This window comes from Cynocephalus volans, chromosome 6 (assembly GCF_027409185.1).
Source record: "Cynocephalus volans isolate mCynVol1 chromosome 6, mCynVol1.pri, whole genome shotgun sequence".
Lineage (NCBI taxonomy): Eukaryota > Metazoa > Chordata > Mammalia > Dermoptera > Cynocephalidae > Cynocephalus > Cynocephalus volans.
Window position 1 is genome coordinate 106,326,735 of NC_084465.1, and position 10,637 is coordinate 106,337,371.

At 48.8% G+C, this 10,637-nt stretch overlaps 1 non-coding gene across 1 annotated transcript; it reads right to left on the reverse strand.

Annotated features, from left to right (window-relative positions):
• Positions 1-10,060: 10,060 nt before the first annotated feature.
• TRNAT-CGU (transfer RNA threonine (anticodon CGU)) lies at positions 10,061-10,132 on the reverse strand. The gene has a single exon. It is a non-coding gene; the product is annotated as a tRNA-Thr (tRNA).
• Between the last annotated feature and the right edge of the window lie 505 nt (positions 10,133-10,637).

Genomic DNA, 10,637 nt, shown 5'->3' on the forward strand with positions numbered 1-10,637 from the left:
TTTTGTGCACTGTGGCTCACGGCCTTTTGCCCAAGGGGAAGCAAGGAAGGGTGGGGTGGGGCTGATTGGGTTCACTCTGGGTTGGGGGCACAGGGACCCCTGAGGAATGGTTTCTCCCATAGCAATTTGGAGGGGGAGTGTGGCAAAAGAGGGAGGAAGTCAGACCCCTCTTGCAAAGGGCTGATCACTGATAACTGTCCCCATTTCCACTTGAGGACCTACTATGTGCCAGGCACATAAGTATACTATCTTACCGAAGTCTCCCATTTTCCAGATGAAAAGACTAAGGCTTGGAGGTCAGCTGTTCATGGAATGAACACTTGCCTGCCCTCTATGTGCCAGGCACAGAGCTGAGGCTGGGGCCACAGTGGCAAAAAGGACAGGAACATGCCCTCCAGGAACTTGTCTACAGGAAAGACCTGAGTCAATAGACACACGGACTCTGGAGTCAGGGCACCGTGAGACTGAGGCTGGGCTGTGGATGTCCTACCCAGGCCACTGCCTGTTGGTCCCCCCTCAATTGCCGTCTGCAGCCAGGCTATGTCCTCCTCTGCTGCCTCTCAGCGGCTGGGGAAACCCTGGGCACTGCGTCACCTCTCTGGGCCTCAGTTTGCTCATCGGTAAAGCAGGAGTTATAAGGCCTTCCTTATGGGACTTGTAGGGGGATTACACGAGAGGAAGGCCCTGTAGGAGTATTTGGCTACAATGGTTGCTTGTGCTTGGTCTTTACCTGGAGGAGGGATGTCTGAGCAGAAACCGGGAAGAGAGAAAACACTGGGCCCGTGGGAGGGATGGAGTCCAGGCTGCAGGCACAGCATGTGCAAAGGCCCGGCTCCTCTAGGGAACTCAGACCACTCCCTCCTGCTGCAGCAGCCCTGGCTCAGGGGCCTGCAGGTGCTGTCCCCCAACCCACATCTGAGCACTGGGCCACAAGATTCTGGAAGCTCACCCCATCACCCTAGTCCAGGCCCTGCCCAGACCCCACATAGCCATTTGGGTGCAGAAGGAAAGCAGCCAGGCCTTTATCTTGTGCTTTAAAGCCCCTGAAAAGATGTCCCCACTTCCATCTGAGGCCTGCCCTTGCCAGGCCTGGCTCGGTTTCCCATGACTCAGGCCAGTGGCGGCCTGAAATCCAGTTAAGCACCGGAAGCAGCACCAGACTCCGGAAACAACCCGCTCTTGGGCCGGAAGCCGCACAGGCTCACCCTGGCCTTCTCCCAGGAAGGAGCCCCAGCCGCACCCAGGTTTCTGGCCTGAGGGCGATGCCAGGGCCCTGGCCAGGACTGCAGAATGGCCACACAGGGCCAAAGGAGCCCTGGAGAGCTACGGCCAGGACTGAGCCTCGGGAGAGCCTGGATCCGGCTTCCAGGCCCACGAGAGGGCGGGTATAGGCCTCACCCTCCCGTCTGTGGCCTTTCCTCGGGGACTGGGGGAAGGAGACAGGAGAAGGCCAGCGCCTAGGTACTGCCATCCTCTGAGGCTCCCAGCATATTAAAAACGAACAACTTCCAAAGCAGGCAGACCAAAGCAATTGTTTAATAGGTTTTAAACGTTTACATTGAACAAATGAGTGCTCGTAAAAAACAGACACACAGTTATGCTGGCCATGGGACAATGCAGGATGTAAGGAAAATACATTATCTTGGGACACTGTCTGAAGTGGCATCATGACCATCTTCCTTCCTCGACCCCATCAGGAGGCTGTGACCACCCTTGTGATAGCTCTGCAGCTAATGTTAAGAATCTAGTGGAAAAAAATCTGTCTGCATATGAGGTCTTAGGCCAAGTGGCCCTCACAAGTTAGGCCAGAAGCATCCTGAAATCCAGAGGTGTCTCCACCCCATGCAGCCTGGGACTGCAGCCCAGATGCTGTGACAGGGAGCAACTGAAGGCCTTTCGCTGTGCCCCGGCCTACCTGCCACGATGGTGCTTGTTCGCCCTCGAAGTAACAGAAGAAATTGGGTTGGGGGCAGCAAAGTGAAACCACACTTTCTGTGCCCCAGGTCTTGGAGTCTGTGATGTCAGGTGGACAGGGTCACCTGGCTAGCCTTAGGGCACCCACAGAATAAGGAAAACAGTCCTGGTCCCCATGGGCCTTCAGCTTGCATATCTTTGTGAAATAAAAAGCACAGGGGGAGTTGGAGCCCCGGAGGCTTCTGCTCCACTTGACTGGCATTTGGGACAGACCCTATGACAGTAACAAACTTTGATTGAGTGCTTGCTGTGTGCTCAGCATTTTACACACCTGAGACCACTTAAGCATCAAAGCAACCCCACCGAGCAGGAATTATTAATCCCCGCCTTGGGTTGAATGTCCCCCCAAAACTTAACCCATACTATAACTGCTGAGGGTGGGAAATCTATTAAGGCCAGGTGGGGCCTTGAAGAGGTGATTGGATTGTAGGACCCTGCAGCAGTGAATGGATTACTAATGGTGGTCAGGGGCACGGTTCCGAGGGCTTTAAAAGGAGAGCACATGAAAGGTTACTCTCTCTGCTCTGCCATTTTCTGCCATGTGAGACCCCTGGGTCACTGTTACCACGACCAGGACCCTCATCAGATGTGTCCCCTGGACTTTGGACTTCCCAGCCTCTGAAACTGTAAGCAGTCGATTTTCTTTTCTTATAAGTTACCCAGTTCCAGGTATTTTGTTATAAGCAGCAGAATGGACTAATACAATCCCCATTTGACAGATGAGAAAACCTAGGCCTTGCCCGAGGCCCCTCGATCAGGAAATTGTTAGAAAGGTGGTGGGAAGCCGGGTGTGTGCCATGCTTCCCCAGGAAGGGATTTTGCTAGATGCCCCGCCCACCACGTTCAGAGCCCTCTCTGTTGGGGAGCTCAATGGCGCAATATAACAGCTTCCAGAGGTAGAGAAGGTGGGTAGGATTGTTTTCCCTTGGCAGAGAGAGGAAGTGACTTGCCCGAGGTCCCTTCTGGGCACCCACAGTTCTGATCAGATGCTGCCACACCTTTGATGCTCAGGTCTGTCCTCCCAGGACACCTTCCTTCACCCTCCCCGGGGGCAGCTTTTCCCCACCTTCCAAGCTGCGACCTCGGATGAGGGGAGTCCTCTCTCTGCTCGTGCCCTGTGCGTCCATCCTTGTCTCATTACATTGTGTCCACTTATCAGTCCCCCGACATTCATCTAGGAGCCCTCGGGTGCAGCAATCCATTCTCCCATGATCAGCAGCCCTGGCACCCTGCCCTGTCCAGCACGTATCACGTGGGTTCCATAAAGATTTGTGAGAATCTGAATAAAAGGGAAGAAAGGTACTGGAGGAGAGGGAATGGGGCTAGGGTTGTGATGACATCCCTTCTATGACAATGTCAAGGTTCCCAGGAGGCTGAGAACTCCAGGGCCCAGATGGATGGAAAGACAAACTAGGGCTGGTCAGTTAGCTCAGGTGGTGAGAACGCCGTGTTATAACACCAAGGTCGAGGCTTTGGATCCCCATACTGGCAGCCGCCAAAACAAAAAATTGCCATTCAGCGAGACTGGGGGGTCTGTGGTTCCGGGTGGGCTGCTAAAGTGTTAATGACACCGTCACTTAGAACACTCGTGACAACCTGGCTTTACAATGAAAAGAGAAGCCAGAAATCCAGCTGTAACCGGGGATAAATTCTTGGCCCTGTCTAGACTCAGTTCCCTCTGTGGCAACAATGGGGATGTTAAAAGGATTCAATTGCGTGATACCCAGGAAGTACTTGCACGGGTCTGGTGCATGCCAAGCACTCAAGAAATTGTAACAATGATCATTGGCTATTAATATGTGATGACAGAGTTGGCCAGTTAGCTCAGTTGCTTAGAGGGTGGTGCTGATTACTCCAAGGTCCAGGGTTCGATCCCTGTGCCAGCTACTGAAAAACTTTTATTTAAAAAAATGTGATGATGAATGGGCTGTGCCTTTGTATGCTTTGAATAGGTTTACAAATTCAGAGGGTTCTCCCTTCTCTCCTTTAAGATGTGGTGGATTACCCCTCAGCCCACTGAAACCAAAGTGGGGAAGGCACTAGTGTCTGGGTGGGTGGGCCTGTCTGGCCCGGCCGGACCTAGTCACCCAGGGATGCCGAATTGGCATCTCAGAGTTTCATCAGTGACCAAAGTATGTTGAGAATCTAGAAGAATACTAGGAAGTCCAGCCCAAGTGGAAATGAAAGCGTTGATCAACTTACTAATGGCATAGAACTCTTTTCTGGAACCCACATGACTAGGGACATGGCACTGACTCAGCCTAACACCAATTTAAAAATAAATGCTGTTGGATTTGGAGTTTTTTGACCCAGGTTGTCATTGGCAGCCCACAGGCCAAGCTAAGCTCACAGATATGTTTCACTTGGCCTGCAGAGCGTTTAAAATAATAATAATAAATTCGATTTAGTGGCCAATATTTTTAAATCGGGAAATTTCATATGAAAAAAGTCTAGATTTCTGGTTTCTCTTTAAGAAATCAGATGATCAAAAGCTTTGGCAGCAGAGGTCCTCCATATCCATAGGGCAGCAGTGGGTTGGAGCAGAATAGTGGTGTGTTAGTTAGGGTAGGCTAGCTGCTGTAACAAACAACCCCAAGCTTTCAGTGGCTTAACATAGTACAAGTGTATTTCTTGCTCATATCACAGTCCCAGGACTAGGGGGCAGGGGCATGGTTACCAGAAAGCAAGGGTAACTGGGTGGGCATTTTAGAGTCTATCCATCACACTTCTCAAAGAATGATGTGGGGGGCTGGCTGATCAGCTCAGCTGGTTAGAGCACAGTGTTATAACACCAAGGTCAATGGTTAGGATCCTCATACCAGCCAGCCACCAAAAAAAAAAAAAAAAAAATGATGTGGGGCTTCTTATTTGGGCATGTTTTAAGAATTGTTACAGATTTGACATCCAGCAAGGCCTAGGTTTGGGGGTTCTTTTTTACCCATAGCAAGTAAACATGAGCTTGTTCACCTGAGTTAGAAGGGCAGGGCAGAAACAAAAGGGGACACAGTCGTGGGAAATGTTGGTGGCGCACCAGCCTGATGATTTGCTCAGCAAAACTCAAGTTGATGTGACATAAACAACGTCTGCTGCTTCCAGGGGCCTGCCACAATATTTTCTTTTAAGTGCTACTCACGCCTGAAATACACTTCTGGTTTTGAAATGTGGTTCTCAGTTCACATACGTACACAAACCACCCGCTCCCTTATTAAGAGTTCCATTTTTTATTCTTTAATGTCGGTTTTCTAAGCGATGATGTCAGCCCAGATGAGAGACCTGCCAGCAGAGTGTGGACTGGAGGCCTCCCCTTGGGAAGGTCAGCTCAGATGACAAGAGTGAGCTTTTTCATGGGGGACTTGGCAACGTGTCCGTGCAAGTGCCAGCTCTGTGTAACGTCCCTGCTTTCCAGAGCCTGACATCTGTTTACTCTTCATATTTTCTCTTTTTTCTATTGTTAAATTTTGGCTGCAAAAGTAGTGAATCCAAAATTAACACAGCTTCTCTTTGCCAATACCATGATATTTGGAAAAAATCAGTAATTTTCTCTGCAATTCCTTTCCACCTCTCACCCCACCCCCCACCTGGGGGTATTCAGTATCAACAGCTGATGCATGTTGGAGCCTTCCTGTGGGGTAAGGGCTTTCTTCACATTCCAAGAAAACAAAACTAGTATGCACATATGCATATATGTGTATTGATAAATATGTTGATTTATTTTTACAAAAACAGAACATCAAAAATTACAATTATTCAATATAAATAAGTTTTAGAGATCTGCTGTAGAACATAGTGGCTATAGTTAACAAAATAATACCGTGCATTTAAAAATCTGTTAACAGAATAGATTCTGTGAAGTGTTCTTACCAAACACACACACACACACACACACACACACACACACACACACACACGCACACAGAGAACAGAGGGACACAAGATGGGTATGTTTATTACTTCGATTGCGGTGATGGTATCACAGGTGTATGCATACGCTGAAACTCATCAAATTGTATACATTAAATATGTGCAGTTTTTGTGTATCAATTATATCTAATTACATCTTTAAAAAACAAAAACAGGACATCAACTTTTCTCACTTAACTGTATCTCATTATTGCCCCTTTGGGTCAATAAATTAATCATTCCTTGAACAGCTGCCCATGAAGCTATAAAGGTGGATAGCTCACCATTTACTGAACTGTCCTGGCTGGTGGATGTTTACAATGTTGTCATCAGAAGAACTCCATGAGAGAGGAATTGAGTAAATGTGTGTCATTTCAGTTTTACAGTGGGGGAAACTGCGTCACAGAGGAGTTAAGCAGCCAGTCCCAGGCTCTCACCAGTTGCTGGTAGACTTGAGGCAGAGCGGTCAGTCTAGCACTGCTCCTACTTCATGCTGCCACAAGGTGGCACTGTTGAAGCTTGCACCTGTGCAGCCTCTGTTGACAAACAGCCCTTCCTTGCTAACACTAGGATCCTCATGGGAACCTAGGTTCCCTCTTTGGCTTTGGAAGTCATATGAAACTATGAAACCCTTTTCTGCCACTGATTAACTTTGTATCACTTGGAGGTGTGGTGGAAGAGTTTAATTTCTTCTTTCCCAGAAAGTGGTGGGCCCCTTAGGCAACTTATGCAAATCTTCTTCTCAACAGACATTTTGCACACTGAGTTCTCAGAGGGTTACTTTAGGTTCTGTCCCATCTGCCTCTCTTTCCTCTCCAATCCCAGCATCAGAGGCCCTCTTATCTTCTCTTTACATATCTAAGGGAGACCAGGGAGTGATTCTTTACAGAACAAAGACAGTCAATTTCAAGGTGACTTGCAGACATGAAATTTACACAAAAGTTACAGAAACCCAAACATGGCTTTTTATATTCATGAACACAAGTGATTTAAATGAACATAAGATGTCTCCCTCATCCACACACTTAAATTAGCTTTACCCATTTAAGTGTAAACAGAACCTGAGTTCAGGATTTTGCTTACTAGTTTCTGGTTCTGCAGCATGCCAAACTGGTTTTATAGCTGTGGGTCATCCTCAGATTTCAACCAGAGGTTTTGAAATTTGTATGTAATTTTTCAGGCTTAAAAACAAAAACCAAATAAAACAGCAGACACTTCTCCATACATGAATATATACCCATAGTCATTTTGTATAATTTTTTTGCATAAATGGTATCTACAGTACGTTATGTAAATTGCCTTTTTGAAAATATATTCTTCACCTGAGGCAGGGAGGCAGGCATATTGGATGAGAATGGCCTCTCTCCCAGGGTGATGTCACTGAAAAGGAGTGCTGGTCTATTCTTTGGATTGGAAGGTATATTAGTCCATTTCTGTTGCTTACAACAGAATACCCGAAACTGGGTAATTTACAGAGAAATAAAATTTTTTTTTCAGTTTCAGAGACTGAGAAGTCCAAAGTCCAGGGAACACATCTGGAGAGGACCTGCTTCTACAGCAACTCAGGGAATCACATGGTGAGAATGAGCTGAGCAAGAGAGAGCTAAGCTTCTCACTTGCTGTCCTTATAAAGCCATCAGAACCACACCCATGACCACCCATTACACTAATGGATCAATCCATTCACAAGGGCACAGTGCCCACAATCTAATCACCTCTTAAAGGCCCACCTTTCAATTACCATAATAAAATTTCCTCTTGACATTGTTACAGTGGGGATTAAGCTTCCAATACATGAACTTTTGGGGGACACATCTGACCCATAGCAGGAGGGAAAGACAATAACAGGAAAACTTGGGTGGACAACTCCATGCTTCACAGATACTGGTCTACCTGCACTGGAGCAGTGGTCTGGTTTTTCTTCCTTTTAAACAGAGAGGAATATTTTGGGACACTTTTAATGGGGAGGAACATAGGTGCTCTTCTGTGGCACTTGCTCAAAAAGAAATAAATGGATACCCCAGTGGAGAGAAGAGAACACTCAAGTATTTATCTGTCGTAAGTCTGGATTGTTTTAATATGCTTGCGGTCTAAGAGGTTATCTCTGTGATTGTTCGTGGGGGTGGGCGTTGGAGATGATTCTGGAAAAAGATTACACACATAGTACACACAATCATCTTGTACAAAATCCAAACAATATACAAGTTTACAGAAGAAGTAGTGAAGGAATCCTTTCCACAGCTTCCCTGGTCTACTTCCCTCCCAGAAGGCAGCACCTGTTATTCTGGTGTGTATGCTTCTATCCCCTGGCTACTCAGTGTGAGCCAGGGACCAGCCTCTTTAAGATGCTTCTTAGAAATGTGAAGTTTCAGGCACCACTCCAGACCTACTGAGTCAGAACCTACTTTTTAACATGATTCCCAGGTTGAAATGCGAGAAGCACTGGTATTCATGTTTATATGTATTAACCTACATATTTATACACACGCACACACACGTGCTCTTTCCTGGATTGAGAACATGGCTTTAGCATAATGCTCTTGTTAGAACAGTGGTTCTCAAAGTGTAGTTCAGGGAAGTAGCAACACCAGCATCACCTGGAGCTTGTTAGAAATGCTAATGACCAGGCCCTACCTCAGAGCTACTGAATGCAGAAGTTCTGGGGGTGGGGTGCAGCAATCTGAGTTTTAACAAGCCCTCTAGGGAATGCTGATGTGTGCTCACACCTGTGAGAACGGCTGCTGTCCAGCTGGGGATCTTACCCCCTGCCAGCTCCCTGCCTCCATCACATCCAGCTTCCCCTCTCCCTGGCAGCTCAGGAGAGACTGCTCCAGTACTCCCCGAGTCCAGTTCCACCAGGCACACACTAGGAGCTCCATTAATGTTTCCCAGAATTAGGAATCTTGGACTGATACAGGTTTCTCCAAGTTAGGTAAAACTGGTTTCCAGATTATACAATACTCCAATCCTGGAGACTGGGAGTTTGCTGTGTTTTGAAAGTGTCCCCTGAAAGTTCGTGTGTTGGAAACTTCATCCCCAATGCAGCAGTGTTGAGAGGTGGGACATTTGGGAGGTGATTGGGTCATGGGGGCTCTGCCCTAATGCATGGATTAATTCATTCCTGGATTTACAGATTATCAAAGGAGTGGGTTACTTATTATGAGAGTGGGTCTATTATAAAAGCCAGTTTGGCATCTCTCATGAGCCACTTCACTATGTGATACCCTGTGCCCCTCCAACCTTGCAGAGTCCCCCACCAGCAAGAAAGCTCTCACCAGATGTGGACCCTGGACATTGGACTTCCCAACCTCCAGAACTGTAAGAAATAAATATCTTTTCTTTGTAAATTTCCCAGTCTCAGGTATTCACTTATAGCAACAGAAAACAGACTAAGGGGCATTGCATAACATCTGTAAAGGCATTCAAGCAGCCCGTGGTGCATCCTCTCACGATGTAGAGAAAGCCTGTGCAATATGATGGTGGCTGTGTTCAGTGAGGCCGTCTCTACAGCTGTCACTCCAACAGCTGCTTCACAAACACCAACGCTGGCCAGATACCCATTTTGCAGAGGGGCAAACAGACTCAAAACTACTGGTCTAGATTTTTATGTCAGAACTGCTCCAAGTCTGGGCAGGGCTTCCTCTCCCTCGAGTGCAATGCCTACAGTAGGTTTCCTTTTCAAAATAGCAAGCCAGACAGACACCAGCCGACTCTGGATGTGGGCTTTGTACTAGGCAACGGAAGTTCTTTCATTAGAGCGGAGAAAATCGGATTTTTGTGTTCAGAAAAATGTGAAGTGGATCTAAAGCCAAGTGCCATCAGTTGTAGGTCTTCCTGCCCCAAGGATATTGGGCCTTCGCTGGAGCCACGGTCCCCTGGTGAAACCCTCGGGGCTTTCCAAATTGCGACCCCCTCCCCTCTGGAGCCTTCCACCTTTCCCTAGGGGATGAAGCGTCCGGGGCGGCAGGGGGCGCTGTCTGCACGGAGCCGAATGCCCGGGGGCTGGACCACCCACACTTTCACCTTCCGCGACTGCGGGAGGAGAGATTGAACCCAAACTGCAGGAAAACAGTTGGCCCAATCGGCAGTCCAGGGATAAGGGGTAAGTAAGTGCGGGTCCTGGGAGGTGCAGGATCAATGACCACTCTTAAAAGGTCTCCGCCCACTAAGGGCAGGGCTTGGCGCCAGGCACGGACGGGGTTCGAACCCGTGATCTTCGGTTTACGAGACCGACGCCTTACCACTTGGCCACCGCGCCTGCGTTAGAATGGCGGCCCGGCGGACCTCTATCCTGGCGCTGCTCCCGTGAGTTCGCCCCGCGGGAACGAGCGCGTTCGCCCCGCCCCCTCGCGGCAGCCGGCGGGGCGGGGCTCCAGCGGGCGCGCGCCGGCCGCTCCCGGCCGACTCGGGGTTTGCCGGACCAGAGCGGTCTCGGGTCACCTGTTCCCCCGGAGCGGCCGAGGTTGCGTCCCCCGACTCGCCGCGACCGCATCAGGAGGCGTGTCTGGAACTGGCAAGCAGGAGGGGCGCTTGCTAGGATTCCGAGATTCGAATCCCACCTCCGCAGAGATTGCGCTACTGTGGGCGCTCGTCTCGGAGCCTCAGTCTCCCCTCTAGTGAGGCACCCAGGACGTGGAGGAATGGGGGCAGTTTTCGTTATTAGCCCGTCTCCGGGCCGTCCACGGCTGCCTTGCAGGGAGTACTCGTTCAGCAAAGGTGGTTGAATGAATGCGTAAGTTTTATAAAATAAACCCAAAGTTCCT